Consider the following 16,061-nt stretch of genomic DNA (forward strand, 5'->3'; position numbering starts at 1 on the left):
CGTAGCTGACGAGCAAAACAATACTATTAAATACAGCTCTTATAAAACGCACAGCCTTTAAGAGAGTCATAAGAACTCTACTGATAGCAAAAATTAATTTTTGCTATCAAGTTTGTTCACTTAACATTTACTATCCCGATCAGGTAAAATTAAATGGGATGAGGGAAGCAAATCATTGACCTATTTTATTCTAATGATGGACTGAAAAGCCTAGTAATTATGTGACATTACACACTATTCACAAAGAAATCATTGTCGTTCTCAGCTGTTAAACTGAAATTACTAGGAGGGCCTTACTGCATCTTTAAAGCCATGACCAAATATCTTTTCATATATTGTCTAATATTCAGGAGGAAAAGAGGTAAATTCTGAGGGCAAAACATTGATTTTTATGTTTTATACCAATTAAAACCTGTAAAAGTTAACTAAAATCTATTCTGCATTGTTCAAAACAAAACAAAGAGTGATAAATGACTATGATAAATGATAAATGATAAAACTATTCTACATGATAAAATGATAAAACTTAAATGCTTAAGCTTATACTTAAATACTTAAAACTTAAGCTTAAATGATAAAACTATTCAGATGACAAGATATGATATGCAATAAATTATCATTTGATTTTAATTTTTTAAATATCCAATCTTTAGGCTCAGATTACACAAAATACAACAGCAGGAAAACATGATCACAGATACACAAATTTATCTGTTATTTCAGATCAGTTCTAACTTAAAGCAGTTGAAATTAGCTTTGATAACGAAAGATGACGCAACCAGATCAAATGATGCAAGTGATTTCATTAACTTCATGCTTACCATCATGGCTAGATCTAATTTAGAACTGAGTGATCATGTCTGACTGTGGTAAACAGCTCAACATCTGCCTTCCATGGTAATGTCTTCATATGAGAGCAAGAGAGATTGAGATCTGCTATCTTCACAAAGTTTTCAGCTAAATCCCCTCTCTGTGAACATATTTCAAGCTTTTGATATCTTCAAGAAAAATTGCAATAAAAAGAACTATGCAAGCTTCTACAACATCAAGAAACCACTTGATGAATAAAATCTGCTGTTTAAACTCTCTCTAAATCTACTGAAAAGTATAATTAAAACTACGTAAACAAACCCTAGGGCTAAATTTAATGGTGAACTATAGCAACTTGGAGAAAACTACAGCAGAAATCATACACCTAAAACATTTATTCAATACATCAACTCAAGTAGTAACCAATGTGTCACAGTACTAGAATTTGTTTCCTCCATTGCCATAAGGACAAGACTATTCCTATTTTACTCTCTTTTTCCAAGCGACATGCAATTCTTCCACTTCATAGGAATAATGGTTTAAATCAATAYAAATACAATCTAATTTATGCCCAATATATTTGCGTTAAAATTTTTAGTAACACAAAAAATAATATTCTCTTTACTGCGAAATCCTAAAACAAAATCAACTTAGAGTCAGGAGAAGAACAAATGCAAAGATGAAGCTAGACTTCTACAAATCTCCAAGGATGCTAACACACACGTTAATCAGAGTGCTGCATGCAACACAAGAGCAGCCACCGATTACAGCACTGATGACCGTAACTAGGAAGAGAGGGCTCTGAAAGGCCTGGCACAGTTCAAGCACTGTAGAATGACTGAAATACGCAGTAGAAGAGAAATCGAAATAGTATTAAGGATATACTGTAAGTTTTCAAAATATTTATATTGATAGAAAATATAATAGCACAGGAAAGAAGGGTCGTTAGTTTACAGAAAAAAAGAGGAAGAGTTGGTGGATTGGTATTATACCTACCACAAAATTGGGACTAGGCAAGAACAACAGGCTTAATCTCTGGATTTCAGGAGCACTAGTTAATCAMGTATTTATGGAATGAAAAGACTCTGAAGAACCAAAATGTTCTCCTCACCTCTAAGCACCAAACCGGAGCGCCGTCAAACCCTTTTCTTTCCTTCCACTCATTCCACTCAACTTCACTGATCTAATTGCTCCCTTTCTTCATCCCTCAGAGYACAATCTTCAGATCAATGTCACTGCAGATAGCTTTGGCTTCCTTGACTTTTGTTACTCTGACCCTGGTCTATTTGATTTAAAACTGCTACTTAATTTGTTGCATCCTTTAGAATGATCTCCACATAATTTCAGAGCTTTACTTATGGGGGAGAGTTTTCAATCTTTGAAGCTTGCAAAGAGTGTATATACTCATTTACTTATTTTAAAATCTTATCCAATTAGGACTAAAAAGTCTAATTCAAAATATTTGGAACTACCCTTAAGCAGATAATTTATAAAAATCTATCAGTGTCTAGAGAGAAACCTAATGCATACACAAAAAGGAAAAAATGTTTTCTCCAATTTACTACTATGTAGAGATTAATGAACTCAAATTGTTTAAAACAAATCATCCCACTATGATTCACAGTATGACTAAAAGCTAGAGATGTCAAAAAAAAAAAGGGGGGGGGAAGAAAAAAGAAACTGACAAAAATATTGGAATGATATTGTATAATCTGGAAAGGCCCAAAGCAATGTTTTSGGAAAACATGGCCAGAAGAGACCTCAAAGCATATCAGACATCAAATTTGGCCTTAGTCATATTTCATCACAGCTGAACTTTCAGCTCAAAAAAGAATTTGCAAAAAGCTGATGAAACAGACACTGTGAAGAGATGTTTCTGTGCTAAAACCTGAAGTAATAAATTATTAAAACGTGAAAGTAATTCACATATGAGGACAACAAACTTTTTGAAACATAAAATTAAGCTTTAAATTACCAAAGATATTATATATATGTGTTGATGGAACAGAATCATGTAAGTAACAATTAGGCAGTGTTGTTTATGGCCAAATTGCAATGTTTATTCAAAAAGGTGCACCACATCCTTCTTCTTTGCCAATAAAAAGGTTAATACTTTTGCATGATGATCCTTGATTTTTAATATACAAGAAAAAATCAATTTCAGTGTCAAAACATACTCATGTCAAATCTCTTTTGGAACAAATTTCATAGCCTGAAAGCTCAAAGGACAAATAAGGGTACTTTCCACATTTCATTTCTCTACAGATATAAAAAGATATTCTAATATTAAACAAATATTTAACACTGAATCTCTTAATATTAAGGCAAGATAATAAAACGGTCAAAATCTGGTTTGATTTTATATGGCTCATACAATTCAATTCCTATATGAAAGCCAGCAGTTGCGTTTGAATTATACCACAATTCCCCCAAGCTGATTTTAGTTTGAAATCAGTATTGAGTAGAAGTGGCAGAAATAGCAGCAGCAACTCCAAGTCCTTACTAAAACACCAGAAGCAGCTTTGACTGCTCCGGCTGTATTTACATACCATTTTGAGGCAGCTCCCTGCTATATCCTGATGTGTGTGGTAGTATAGAAACAGCATTTTTGAACTGGCCCTCTAGAAGTTTGTATTAACTAGTAGAGTAGGAATACTTCTTCTGAGAGATTGCTGCTTTTCTAATTTTGTCAGCTAGAATTAACTGGATATATTCTGAACATTTGTTTTTAGATAAATCAGTTAGAACGTAAGTCTGCCTTAATTTGGTCGCCATTGGAAAAGAAAGAATTGGTTGATAGAGGCACAAGTATACCAAAAAGGTGTAAAATACTGCTTATACTGCTCTAAACAGATTGCAGGTTGATCTTTTGGATATCATACATTTTTCATATTTGCATATGTAGAAAAGGTTATTAAATGTGTTATATAATATATATGCATCTAATTAAAAGATCATAGAAAATTAATAGACTGTGTAAATATTCAGCAAAAAAGTAAAAATATTACTTCATTAGCAGGCCAGTTCCAGTTCTGTGCGAGAAGCAGGTAAGTGGTGTGGTCAACCTATTAAGGCAGCTCTCAGTCAATAAACTAAACAGAAGCTTTAACTGTTTTATTCCTAGTATCTTCCATCATGTTAATCTAAGCTTCTGCTGGGCACCTAATACTATATTTCAAATACAACAGGAAATTCCTAGCTGATGTCTTGCACCCACTGGAATCAATAAGAAAGGTGCCACTGACTTCAGAGCAGCTATTCCCGATAAAGACAGGTATAGGCCACTACCATGTAAACTCTTCAAAATACAGTATTTTTGCTTTTTTGCTTGTGAAAAATACTGTGAGTCAGACTCACATCTTTTGTGAGTTGTGGGAAACCATAAATATATTACACATTCACCATTTTACAGTGGTTAATATACCATATTATATTATTATTRAAACATATGATCTCAAAAAAGATTTTTTTTTCTGTTCTCCATCATGGCAATGTAAAAAATAATTAACATGAGTAATTAAATCCACACACCTTCGTTATTAGGAGAACAGAATAGGGACTAGAGAGAAACTATTTTACATTTTCTTGATCAGAGATGCACAATCATGTTACAGAAGAAGGCTCCTATGATTGATTATTCTGTTTATTAGGACTGGAAGGAGGCTAGATAAAAGGGAAATTAATTTGTGCATGCATCAGTTCAGCTGACCTTATTTAAATTGATTTAAGCTGACTATAAATACAATTCATTTTGCAGAGATCTGAGATACTTGCTAATTTACACGGTAGCCCACAGAGTAACCAAAATAAACCATTAACCACCTCAGATATAACAAAAATTACAAAATGCGTTTTTTATTATAATAGATATATTATTTGAAAGAGTCTCTTTCCTGTTCCACACATATTTTCTGAGTAGAGGATAACCATAATATCCCAATCTCCTGAACCATTTATTAGAAATGATACCATTTATTAGAAAAGATATAACGTTATGTAGGACTGGGAAGCCGTCTCCCCTCTAAGGGCCTGAAAGCCGTACGAATRCGCAAAGGGAACGCGCTTTGCCAGACTCTCGCTTGGGACTGCAAAAGTGGCTGCAACTATGTAAACTTGCCTGAACTGCAGCTGTTTGCCTCTGCTCCTTAACTGAAGCCTACTGCCCCTCACAGCCGAATCAAAGCAAGAGCTTGTCCCACCTCTCCTTACCTACTCAAATGCTAAAACATCCCGCTAAGTTCTAGCGGGCTTCAGCAACAGCTGGCTGGCAACCAGCCGGCCTTGCACCGACGCGGTTAAGGAGCACTCGAGCCCTCCGCTCCGCTCGCCGAGGCGCGGGCACTGGAGGGTCTTGAACACCCGCTGCTTTTCTGTGGTGAGCATCTGACCTCCAACTATAGCATTACGGTAACTTTACTAAGCCAGCGTCATCACCCTTACGAAGGAAAAGCTTGGGCCAAGGTACTCAACGGAGTACCTTGAGTACAAAACCACGTGTGAACGTGCGACCTGAGTGCGTAAGTAAAAATGAACTGTCAGTGAGGACATGCTTGCAATACTGTTTTCGTTAATTGTATCTTAAAACTCACAAGTTCACGCTGAATACTTACACCTCTAGTCTCACTAGTATAGTTAATTAAACTTTTAAGAAAAATAGTAATTTGATTTGTTTTCACTTGTAGCATTTAAGGTGAAGATTAGACAGTAAAATATTATGTGAAAATCCTCCCAAGCTCACTTCAGTATAGCTAAGAAGACAGGAATTGACGTTAATGTGTGTATATTGGGCACAAATCTTTAACACTCATAATCTATAAAATAGCCAATATTATATTACTGCTCTGTTAAATCAAAGCAGTTTTGGTAGTACAGTATAAGTATATGGCAATACAGATCATATACATCTCCAAGGTATTAATTTATAGAGGAACATCTTATTGAAAGAATAAATATATGTTCTGTCATGTTCTATCTCTCTGTGGGAGAATGGCATGAGATGTTCAGATATTTAGGAGTATGTTTAATTAGACTGCTTGTAGTAATTCATTTTCTATAGCCTAGTGGGATAAAAGAAAAGAACTCAGTTTAAAACAAAATCCTCAAATGTTTAAACATGGCCAAATTCCATTCTTCTTCAGAGAAATACTGTTCTAATTCTGCTTGGGAAGTAGCAGATGTACTGCATACACACACAGATTTACTGCACACGCGTCGTCCCTCATTAGAGCTAGCCTGCAGCAGATCCTGTGCCTGAACCATCCATGTCTGCATGGACGAGGACATACTTGAGTTTTCCAAGAGTGCCACAGCTTAAACTAAATTCAATGACCTAGGCAAATTTCTCCAGTCCTGCCCAAGCAAATTAGGCGGGCTGTGGGTGGAAAAAGAAGTTGTTGGCTGTGTGAAGTCTCCTCTGAGCAAACTCATAGGGTCAGTTTAGGGCAATGCAGAACGCTACTCGCATGCTGTTCCCCTACCACCACTGTATGGCAGTTTCCACAGTTTTGAGCAGCAGCCAGTTTCTAAAACAGATTTCATTCACTCCTCGTGGAGTTATTGCTAATGCATCTTTGACATAGTCTGGCACTGTAGGCAGACCAACTAATCACTTATTAGTGATTAGCATGTACATCAACTTTCTGCACTCTTCTTATCTATTAGTAGCACGATCAAGAGATTGACATGTTGAACTTGGAATCCCAACAAACTGTTCAAATCAAAGCATAGTGTACAGGATCGTCACACCTCTGTGCTAAAAGGTCTGAGTTATGGCTCAAATAGTAACAAGTTCAGTTTAAAAAAAAACACATGATAATGCATTTCATCTTCTGATTTTGGAATGCTAACGTTTTCAAGCTTCTTAGGAAAACCCTCCTTGGAACCATAGCTGTATTAAAAAKAAAGAAGAGCAACAGTCTTATTACACTAGCAGTAGTTTAAAATGCTACCATATAATCCCAAGGCTCAAAACAAGTATCTCAGAGGTTGGCAGTGACAGTAGTTTCCTCATCTCTTCAGCACAATGTAAAGACACAAAAATTGCTTCCTAATGGGAAAGTTTGTGTTCTAGCTAGATACATTTTCTTCTGCCTTGGCTGAACAGTGGTAAAAATATCTATTCAATAATATTTCATGAAAAAAATGCAGGGTTCAATTAAGTACGATTCCCCAAGTACCAAGGGACGTATCAGTGAATGTATAAACATAATCGTGTTTTATTCTTGAAACTGTTGCAAATGATGGAAATTTAAAGCACGTTTATTTTGTGTTATTTTAATGCTTATTTTTCAAAATGTTCTGACAACAGTTCACTATTCTCCAGTAAACAGAAACAATATCATTTGTCTTATATGAATAACTASACACTATGAATAATGAATAATGAACAGTCAAACTGCTAGTTCATGTGTTGTCCCATAGTCTCTAGATTGTTTGTTGGTAACATTTGAAAAATAATTTTTAGAAATCAAAATCAATATATAGATGGTTCACTACCTAAAAATAAGAATTATATTATAAACAGTATTATTTACAAATTAGTTTGATTAGTCTAGTTCATCTTACTTCAGTAAGTCTAATTGACCAGTGAAATGAAATGGCAGGATCTACTGCCAACAGCACCTGCTTTTACCACACAGAAAGCTTCTCTGTCTGCCTGTCCAATACCATTGATAAAGTTCTAAATAAATTAAAGCAAATACAAATCACAAACTGTAAAAATTATAAAAATATTTAAGCAACAGGTATGCACAAATGTGCTACGSTACTTATAAAACCTATACATTTGAAAGGTAGAAAAATCAATGACCAACTGCTTTATGATAGTTCCTTTCACAGTCCTTGTATAAAATGCCTTGTTCTTGTCATGTTAGAAGAAGTACCCTCCATCAAAAYCAACCATCTTAATGCTGACCCATAATAAAGCATTCTTTTCATTCATATCAAAAGAATGCTTCTGAAAAGCTTCTGAAAAAATATTATTCTGGAAACATTTTTGAAAAAGAATATTAATACATTCACCAATACCGGACCTTTCCAAGTGTTAATCTGTGCTCGTATACTTTTACCAAAAATAGTCGCAACGTTTTGCTATTACATTTTGTCTGTGACATAAGCACAGATCCTCTTCACACTTTCCATTTTGTATCTTACCATCTCMTTACAGGAAGCTTCACAAAAGCCAAGCCCTTCTTCATTAAAGTAGGGACAGAGAATGAAGTTCATGTGAACAGATTTTAGGTCTCCTTATGCTGCGTGGCTCTCATAAGGGAGAGAAATAATTTGTTTAATTGTTTTCATTTGTTCTCTTAGTCCATTGGAAATATGTGTTTTACTCAGGCAGAAAAGCCTGTAACATTCTGAGTTTTCTCTTACTGGTTCAGATACATGACTGTTATGAAATTCTCTGGGCAGATTTGCACTGACTGCTCCTCCTAACCCACCATAACATAACAAAGGGCTTTTACAGTGGTTGGCATCAGGAAGTTGTATGAAATTTTTCTGGAACTTCTTTGCAGCATCACATTTTCTACCTTTATTCACTCTATCTTCACATGAGAATAGCTGGACACATTTGCTTTAGGACATGGAAGTCTTAATGTTACTATGAGATGAAAAAGTGCTAAAGCACATATCACCAATTCAAGTTAATAATCGCCAGCTAGTAAAAACACAGTTGCACATTTCAGGAAGAAGAATGTGAAAGATATCTCAGGTCAGCCTGATCTTACAAGCGACACAAAATAATAATAATAATAATAAAGACTGATGGTCAATTATTGGCTATGTATTTGATGAAAAGTTGTTAAGTTCTGGGTTTTGGAACAGCAATTCACATCCACGGAGAGAAGCAACAAAATTCATAAAAAAAGCTTCACCTCACTGACACATGGTTACTCTGCATAAGGTCTATCTACAGCAGTCAAAAATGCTCTAAAGTCAACTGGAAAGTGCTGAAACGGATGTAATGCAAATTCAATCTTACATATGGCAACAAATGTGGAGAGAACTAGAGGCCTGGGAAACAAGCAAGAGAGACTATAAAGGCCATAGAAGTAGKTATTTTATGTAGTTGCTATTGCTTAAAACTGTTGGGGCAAACTCCATGATTAAAACATTATAATCAGTGTTTGTAACTTCTCAGGAATTACTGTTGTTACATACAGTAAGGTAAAAAGAAACAGACAATGATACTCTACATTAAATACACCATTATCTCTCAGAATTATTGATAAGCTGGGGCATAAGATCTTGAACACAGATAAATAATATGCTATCTAGCAAATTCCAGGAGAATATACTGTTGCTAATGTGAAATATAGCAAACCATCAAAGCATATCAGAGAATTAGGTGATCTATCCCTTTTGCTACCTGTTTGTAAAACATGAAAAGAATTATGAAGTACTTCCATATGAGAGATGTAAGCTAGAAATATCATGCAGGCAGTAGTAAAACATCAGCTGCTTCTAAATTTTATTCACAGAATAGTTTTTCAAATTCAAAGGATAACTGCATTCTGGACCTGCATATTCAATATGCAAAGATTAGTTAATCACTAGCATGGTAGTTGGTTGTCCAAGGGAAACACAGGAAAATGCATGCATTTGGGATAAAGGACATAGATGAAACTGTGAAAGGACCCTCCCTTATCCCACTACCATCAGGGTTGAAAACTCACTATAAAATAGTCCAAAAAGTCAAAACCTGTGGCTAAAAGCACACACTACATCTGTGTTGAAGGAAGCAATTAGATAAAATTATGCATTATATGTTTAAAAATAATAATAAAAAGAATACTTAGAAATTAACTTAAATAGGAAATTAGGGACTAAACAAAACAGAAGAAAAAGCTGAGGGTCCCCAACTTCTGATGTTTTAAAGGTAGAGAAACAAACTATGGTCCAGATCCATCAGCATATGGAGACTATAAAACTGCAAAACTGCAAAAAGAACTGTGCAAAAAATTATGACTTAGAATATTCTCTTTCAGTAGAAAAAAGAATTTATACAGATGAGGCCATTAATCAAAATGAATTTTAAAAGACAACTTCAAGTTAGCACACCCAGATAATTTGTGCCTTAGCATCCTGAAAGGATTTGAGAGAGCATCATTTCAATGATGTTAATTTTCAATACATTTTGGAACACCAGAGAAATTTAGTAAGACTATTAACATTTTCTGCCAATATTTGAAGATGGTAAGCAGCATGATCTGAATTATAGAGCTCTAAGCCAACTATTAATCTCAGGCAAAATAATGACCAAAGTGATAAAGGATAAATAATACGAATAAAACTGGTGCCAGTCAACAGTATTTTATGGAGACTAGGTCAGTAAAACACACAGGTTTGATTTAATCATCTGATAAAGTTACACATTTTGGTCAACAGAAGTTACTCCACAGATGAAACACCCTGACTTTTGAAAGGCATTTAGCTTAGAGCAACACTGCACAGATTAAGAAATTTTCTCTATATATTATCAGTATCATCAAATGTAAGTTAAATGAATTAAGATAGAGATAACTGATAAATACAAAAATGTAGCTGTCAACAGGAAATAATAATTGAAGAAGCGTGCTCTGTGTTACCCCAATAAAATCTGTCAGTACCAGCTCGATATTATGTAAAGTATCATCATTGATACAAAAGGAAATATAAATCATTGGTGAGATCAGTTGTTTATGACATAAAATCAGCAGCTTGGTTAATAAAGGTGGCAGGGTGTTATTCAGAGCAATATGGATTGCTTTGTAAGACAGGCACATTTTATTACAGCCAAATGGACTTATGTACCAAGAAAGAATGAATATAGGTCATAACCACAGAACGGTACGTGGAAACCAGGGATTTTGGGGGAAAGAACGATGGCACAAGAACAACTCAACACAAATGCCAGTGAAAGCTTAGGGCAAAAAGGGGTTAATACAACCCCTAGAAGTATAAATGTATAGAAACAGAGATACAGTCTCCATTCACAGCACTAGTGATACTGGAATAGAGAATATAGCTGTATAGTCTCCTGCATTTTTCCAAGACAGGAAAGGTCTTGATTTACTGTTTTCTCTACAATTCACCGAAATAGGGGAAGGATTCTGTGTTTCCTTAAGACGTTAACCAGAATATCCCATGCATTGTAATTAGCATAGCAAGGGATTTAGAAGGCATTTGTGTGAAAAGAGCACATCAAAATTTGAAAAGTCAGCAGAGTATCTATGAATGTTACATAAACATAGAAACAGTCTCTACAAATGATTGCAAGAGGGTAAGAGAGCCTAAACCTAAGGTTAATGAAAGGACAATACTGACAGAAATGTAGTGACAGTGTAACAGAGATCTTACCACTGTGAGATCTATTTGGGGGTTAATTCCTACCACAGCAATTTCCTAAATTTCACCACTTAAAAGAATTGTAAAGTTCTTCTCTGCTTTGTTACATTGCAACTTTTGAATCTGTAGCATTAAAAAAAACACCCTTCAATGAATTTAAGCATTTCCTCAAATGTCTCTATTCGGGCGAGTTGGACTATTGTTGTCTTGAATGATAGCACTAGTAGGCATTTTATTAGCAAGTTTAAGAATAAATTTCTTAAGTTCAAGCTAGACATGAGGCTTCACCAGGAGAAAATCTGGAAGGCAGGTGGATAGGAAACCATGTCCCCAAGGTAAGGTCATGTTTGGAGATTCTTTGGCTTACCTGGTCGCGAGACCCTCGAGCTGCTGAATGCTGCTCCTCGCAGGCGGCTGTCCAGAGTCTGGGGGTTTGAGTTACCATGGAGCTCACCACATCCGCCAGCTGCGAGGGCTGCAATGAGAGACACAGCGACTCAGTCAACACCTGAGCRTTTGACTCCTCTTTTTTCTAATTTTTGGGGCATTCTCCAGTGTATCGAGAGTTTTCTTACTGCCTCCCGAGTTCAGAGATTTGGCAGTACCATAAGGAAAAAGACTAGTGCACACACGCACGCACACACACACACATACATGCACAAAATCTAGCACAGAAAGAATTAGAGAGGAAAGAGCAAGCCTCAGCGACTCAGAGCATGCAAGCACTTTGCAAAGCGGTGTACTTCAACAACAACCTATAAGAATCCTAATACACCCTGACCTTGGCTCAACGTTTTTCAGCACCTCTGGTCAAGTGTAACATCAGCAAAAACTCTGTCTAGATCACGGGCTAGGGAACTGCAGCTGAGTCCCGTGCGGACGGGCCTGTTTGCTGCCTGACAATGGCGGGGTACACAGAAGAGTTTCCTGAGAAAATTTCTAAGCAGCTGAAATAGATTTAGCATCACTTCTGTGCAAAAAAGAAATAAGTAGGCCAAAGAATTTACCTTCCTGAAGTTTTGAGGGGAAGGTCAGGAAGAAAATCTTTATGAAAACTGCACATGAAAGATAGACTGGAATTCTTCTGCAATAATAAACCTATTTGCAGACTTTTGCATGCCTGCCACTGAATATGATCAGTAAATCCTTGTTTCATATTTCCTCTGAATATTTCAACCTACATCTGGCCAGCTTTCTAGTCCTGCATTTCAAGCCTTAAGTCTTATGCTCAATATTTGTCTACATAATAGAATAATTAAATGTTGTAAAGTGGAATGASATAGTCATTGGAGACTTTTTAAATTAATTATATCCTTCCACACAAATGTCTAACAGCTTTTAAAACTATATATCAGGGATCATTTTATAATATAATCAATTTAATAAATAACATATTTAAAAACATCATCAGTAGATAGCTTTCATAAACCAAATCCTAATTCTCAGTCCGCAATATTACATGCTCTCATTTACATCACTTTGAGACAAATTTAGCATCCACCAAATATAGCATTAACCCAATACAACTACTCATACAAGACAGTGTTATACCCTTTCTAGTCAGAGGTAAATGACTATACAAGGGACAAGAAAYGACTTTTTAAGCATCACATAGTATTCATGATATGTCAGCTAGAAGTCAGTACTCTGTCTACTGAGGTTTTTTTATTGAATGTATGAACCTCCATATATCTAGGAGCTWCATACTTTACCTATGTAATTCTCAGATGACATTCTGAGATGACTGTTGCCATCACTCTATCTTATTTTGGAATTGTTTTCCTTGCCATTTTCCTGTGGTACATGAATGTTTATGCAGAATATAACATATCAGGAAACAAAAYCCTATACAAATAATCTGAAAATCCAGATTCTCAGATATCTGAGAATTAGAGTATTTTTGCTGTTGCAACTTCTCCAAATCTTATAGAAAATGTATAAGAAAATGATTGTATTAAAATTAGCTCTATTCAACACTCTGACTCTTGGGATGCAACACGAGCTAAAACATTCTGGGGATTCTCTAGAGAGAAATATCAGGAAAAAAACTGGCTGATCTGCACTGACGGCCTCTATAGGATTCACTGAGTTTAACATACACTGTAGAAAATCAGGAAAGAAAAACATTGTAGCACTGTAAACTAAAATAYTGGGTTGGCTACATATTTAGTTCTTTCTACCCTAATTATATTTATAAAYGAGTTGGGCTACATTTTCATTTGTTTTGTTTACAAATCTGATATACCAGATCATTGGTATGGAATYGCTAGAGGCCACTCATCTTCCAACGCCGCTACAGAGCGGACCAGGAGGCATCAGTACGGGCAGCACGGACAACAGAGGCTGGAAGGGTTACAAATCGTAAGGTTAAGACTGGATTTGGTTACCTTGCTGGACAACTTTTCGGTAAAAATTTTATACTGGTCTCYTACTCAAAAAACTGCTGGTGTGTGTATATGCGTGAGTACGCACATGTGTGTGAATATCTGAGTCAAGAATAAAGCAAGGGATAAGAGATAAATTAGAGATTAAAAGWCATTATTATTTATTTTAAGTTCTATTACCTGTGAGTGTCAGTCATATTTAAAAGTAAAATAGATTTTCCTTGCAATTGGGCAAAAGCATACACTTGGCTGGCTGTAAGAACTTTTTATGCTAACATAGCGTGATCATATGGCCTCACCCATAAGGCTTTACTCAAAGAAAAGTTAATTTCTTAAAATCCAATTTCATACAGCAATAAGTGGCAATATAAGGTTTGAAACAKAAAGCAGTAAACAAAAGGAAAGCAATATTTTCTGAACTTACATTTTTTTGACTTTCATTGGCAATACTGATATTATACACTRTCTGCAGTAGGATTAAAATCTCCACAATTTAGAAAAATTGAGAAAAACCCCAGATATCACAGAAAACAGCTGCAAAAGTGATCAGCRGGCTGAAGAAAATACTTTAATAGGAAACATTTGGAGAGTTCAACTCGTATAGCTTATCAAAAAAAAAGACAGATGACTTGATTACAGCATATAAGAATTTTCAGGGAAAGGAAATACCAAGTACCAACTGGCTCATTAATCTAGCAAAGAACGGTATATATAACACAAACCAATGTCTGGAAGCTGATGCCAAATTCAAATGAGAAATTAAGCATATATTTTTCATCATCTATGATTAACCATTAGAGCAATTAACAAAAGGAGATTGTACGGGTTCTTCATTTCTTGTTATCAAGGTTGGGGGCACTTTCCTAGAAAATGAATTTTTGTGAAAACAGAAGTTACCTCTTAGTCAAATACAAGTTATTAGATTTCACAGAAAGACAGCTGGGCAAAGAGTCTGTAATACAAAGAAGGGGAGATTAGATGATCTAATCATCCCTTTCTGGTCATAAATTAAATATCTTAGGATCTGAAACTACTGTCTAGCTTTGCAATTAAAGCACTGGATGGTGATAAGCAATGTGCCTGCTATGCTGCTGGTTCTAGCAATACTTTGTGATGCATACGCGCATACATATACAAATACACACACACGTGTATACATATATGTGCATATATATGTATACAAATGCATRCATACATATAGTGAGAAAGTACTCATGCATTCAGGCTGCATGTTGAGTTAGAATTGCAAAGATCCTTCCAGAGACAGGTGGACTAAATTCTCCTGTGAATAATATGCTGGCTTCTAACACAGGCAGGCAGTTGCTTCCCTCCGCTGACGGAGCGAAGCGAGGGAGGTAGCGGGTGATCTCCCCAGTCTGCCGTCAGCAGGAAGGCTCAAGCGAGGCCGTACAAACGCTGCTCTCTAAATCTGTGCTCAGCTCCGTAAGCATAGAGCAATGAGTAATAGCTCTTCATTTTATTAACCACTTGCCGGCCTTATCTCCATAGGCAGTAAGCTTTCTGGGTCCAAAAAAAAGCTTTTTTCTTATGTATTTGGGTGCTTAAAGCAATGCAGCTCTCTACCTTAGCTGAAATCTGCTGCTGCTGGAATACGGACAGTAGTAACACCCGACTGCTGCCCTCCCTGCCTGCGCACCAGCTGTCTCGCCTACWACTACATCTTACTCCTGGCACAAAAATAACACGGGCACCTAAGAGAAGGGGGAAGGGGAGAAGAAAAGRAAATAAGGAAAAGAAATGGCTGAAACGTTCCACTGAACTGCACTCTGAAAACACCATAGCTGGCAAGTTTAAAAGACTTAAAGACAGGTAGTGGAAGTGTCAGTTCAACTATCTTTAGTGCAGTTGCTATGCCTTGGGCTGCTAAACTGCCAGAGAAATTAGCCATGTTCAAGTATCAACCAAAAATACTTACAATTTTTCATATGTTTTCACTAACTGCAGATCTGGTACCTGCAGTTTGACTTTGGATGTAGCACTGCTTTTGAAAATACAGAAACCAGCCAAACAGCGCAAATATGTCCATCGATCACCTTCTTTCTCAGATACACCACAGGACACAACTCCAYGAAGGTAATCTATGGAAAACGCTAACCTCAACACAACGCAGAGCCTGTACAAAAACCCCTGCCGATGCCAGAAGTGTGAATCAAGACCTCCACCTTCACCGCCCTGGGCCCGGCAGAACGCAAGCTCAGTATCGGCCAAAAGGCACAGCGGCTTTTAGACCCACMAGCCAATAAAGTGACACTCACTTTGAGGAGACGAGAATTTGGCGCTACCTTTAGTAAGCCATAGATGAAATATTGTATTTATCTACTGCATCTTTGCCTTATACGTAGATTTGCTTTTGGAGGGACCTGCACTAGTTTAGGAAACTGAAACTGAGGGCCAGATTTATAGGAGGCACTTAAAATTATCAGCTGTGCCTAGAGGGATTTACAAAAGCACCTAAACAGTTTAGTAGCTTTACTCTTGGATATAAACTCTGAGCAACTAGACACATAATTTAAGAAG

General features: G+C 36.2%; 1 protein-coding gene across 4 annotated transcripts in view; it reads right to left on the reverse strand.

Moving 5' to 3' along the window:
- The window catches only part of TBL1X (transducin beta like 1 X-linked), a 202,647-nt gene that overhangs the window by 83,639 nt on the left and 102,947 nt on the right, over positions 1 to 16,061 (reverse strand). For all 4 annotated transcript variants that reach the window (XM_085321548.1, XM_085321551.1, XM_085321549.1 and 1 more), the window contains one exon: positions 11,507 to 11,614. The gene's annotated coding sequence lies outside the window, so the exon portion shown is untranslated. The remainder of the gene's footprint in view (positions 1 to 11,506; positions 11,615 to 16,061) is intronic.

This window comes from Rhea americana, unplaced genomic scaffold, assembly GCF_003343005.1.
Source record: "Rhea americana isolate MKP2758 unplaced genomic scaffold, rheAme1 scaffold_7, whole genome shotgun sequence".
Classification (NCBI taxonomy): Eukaryota; Metazoa; Chordata; class Aves; order Rheiformes; family Rheidae; genus Rhea; species Rhea americana.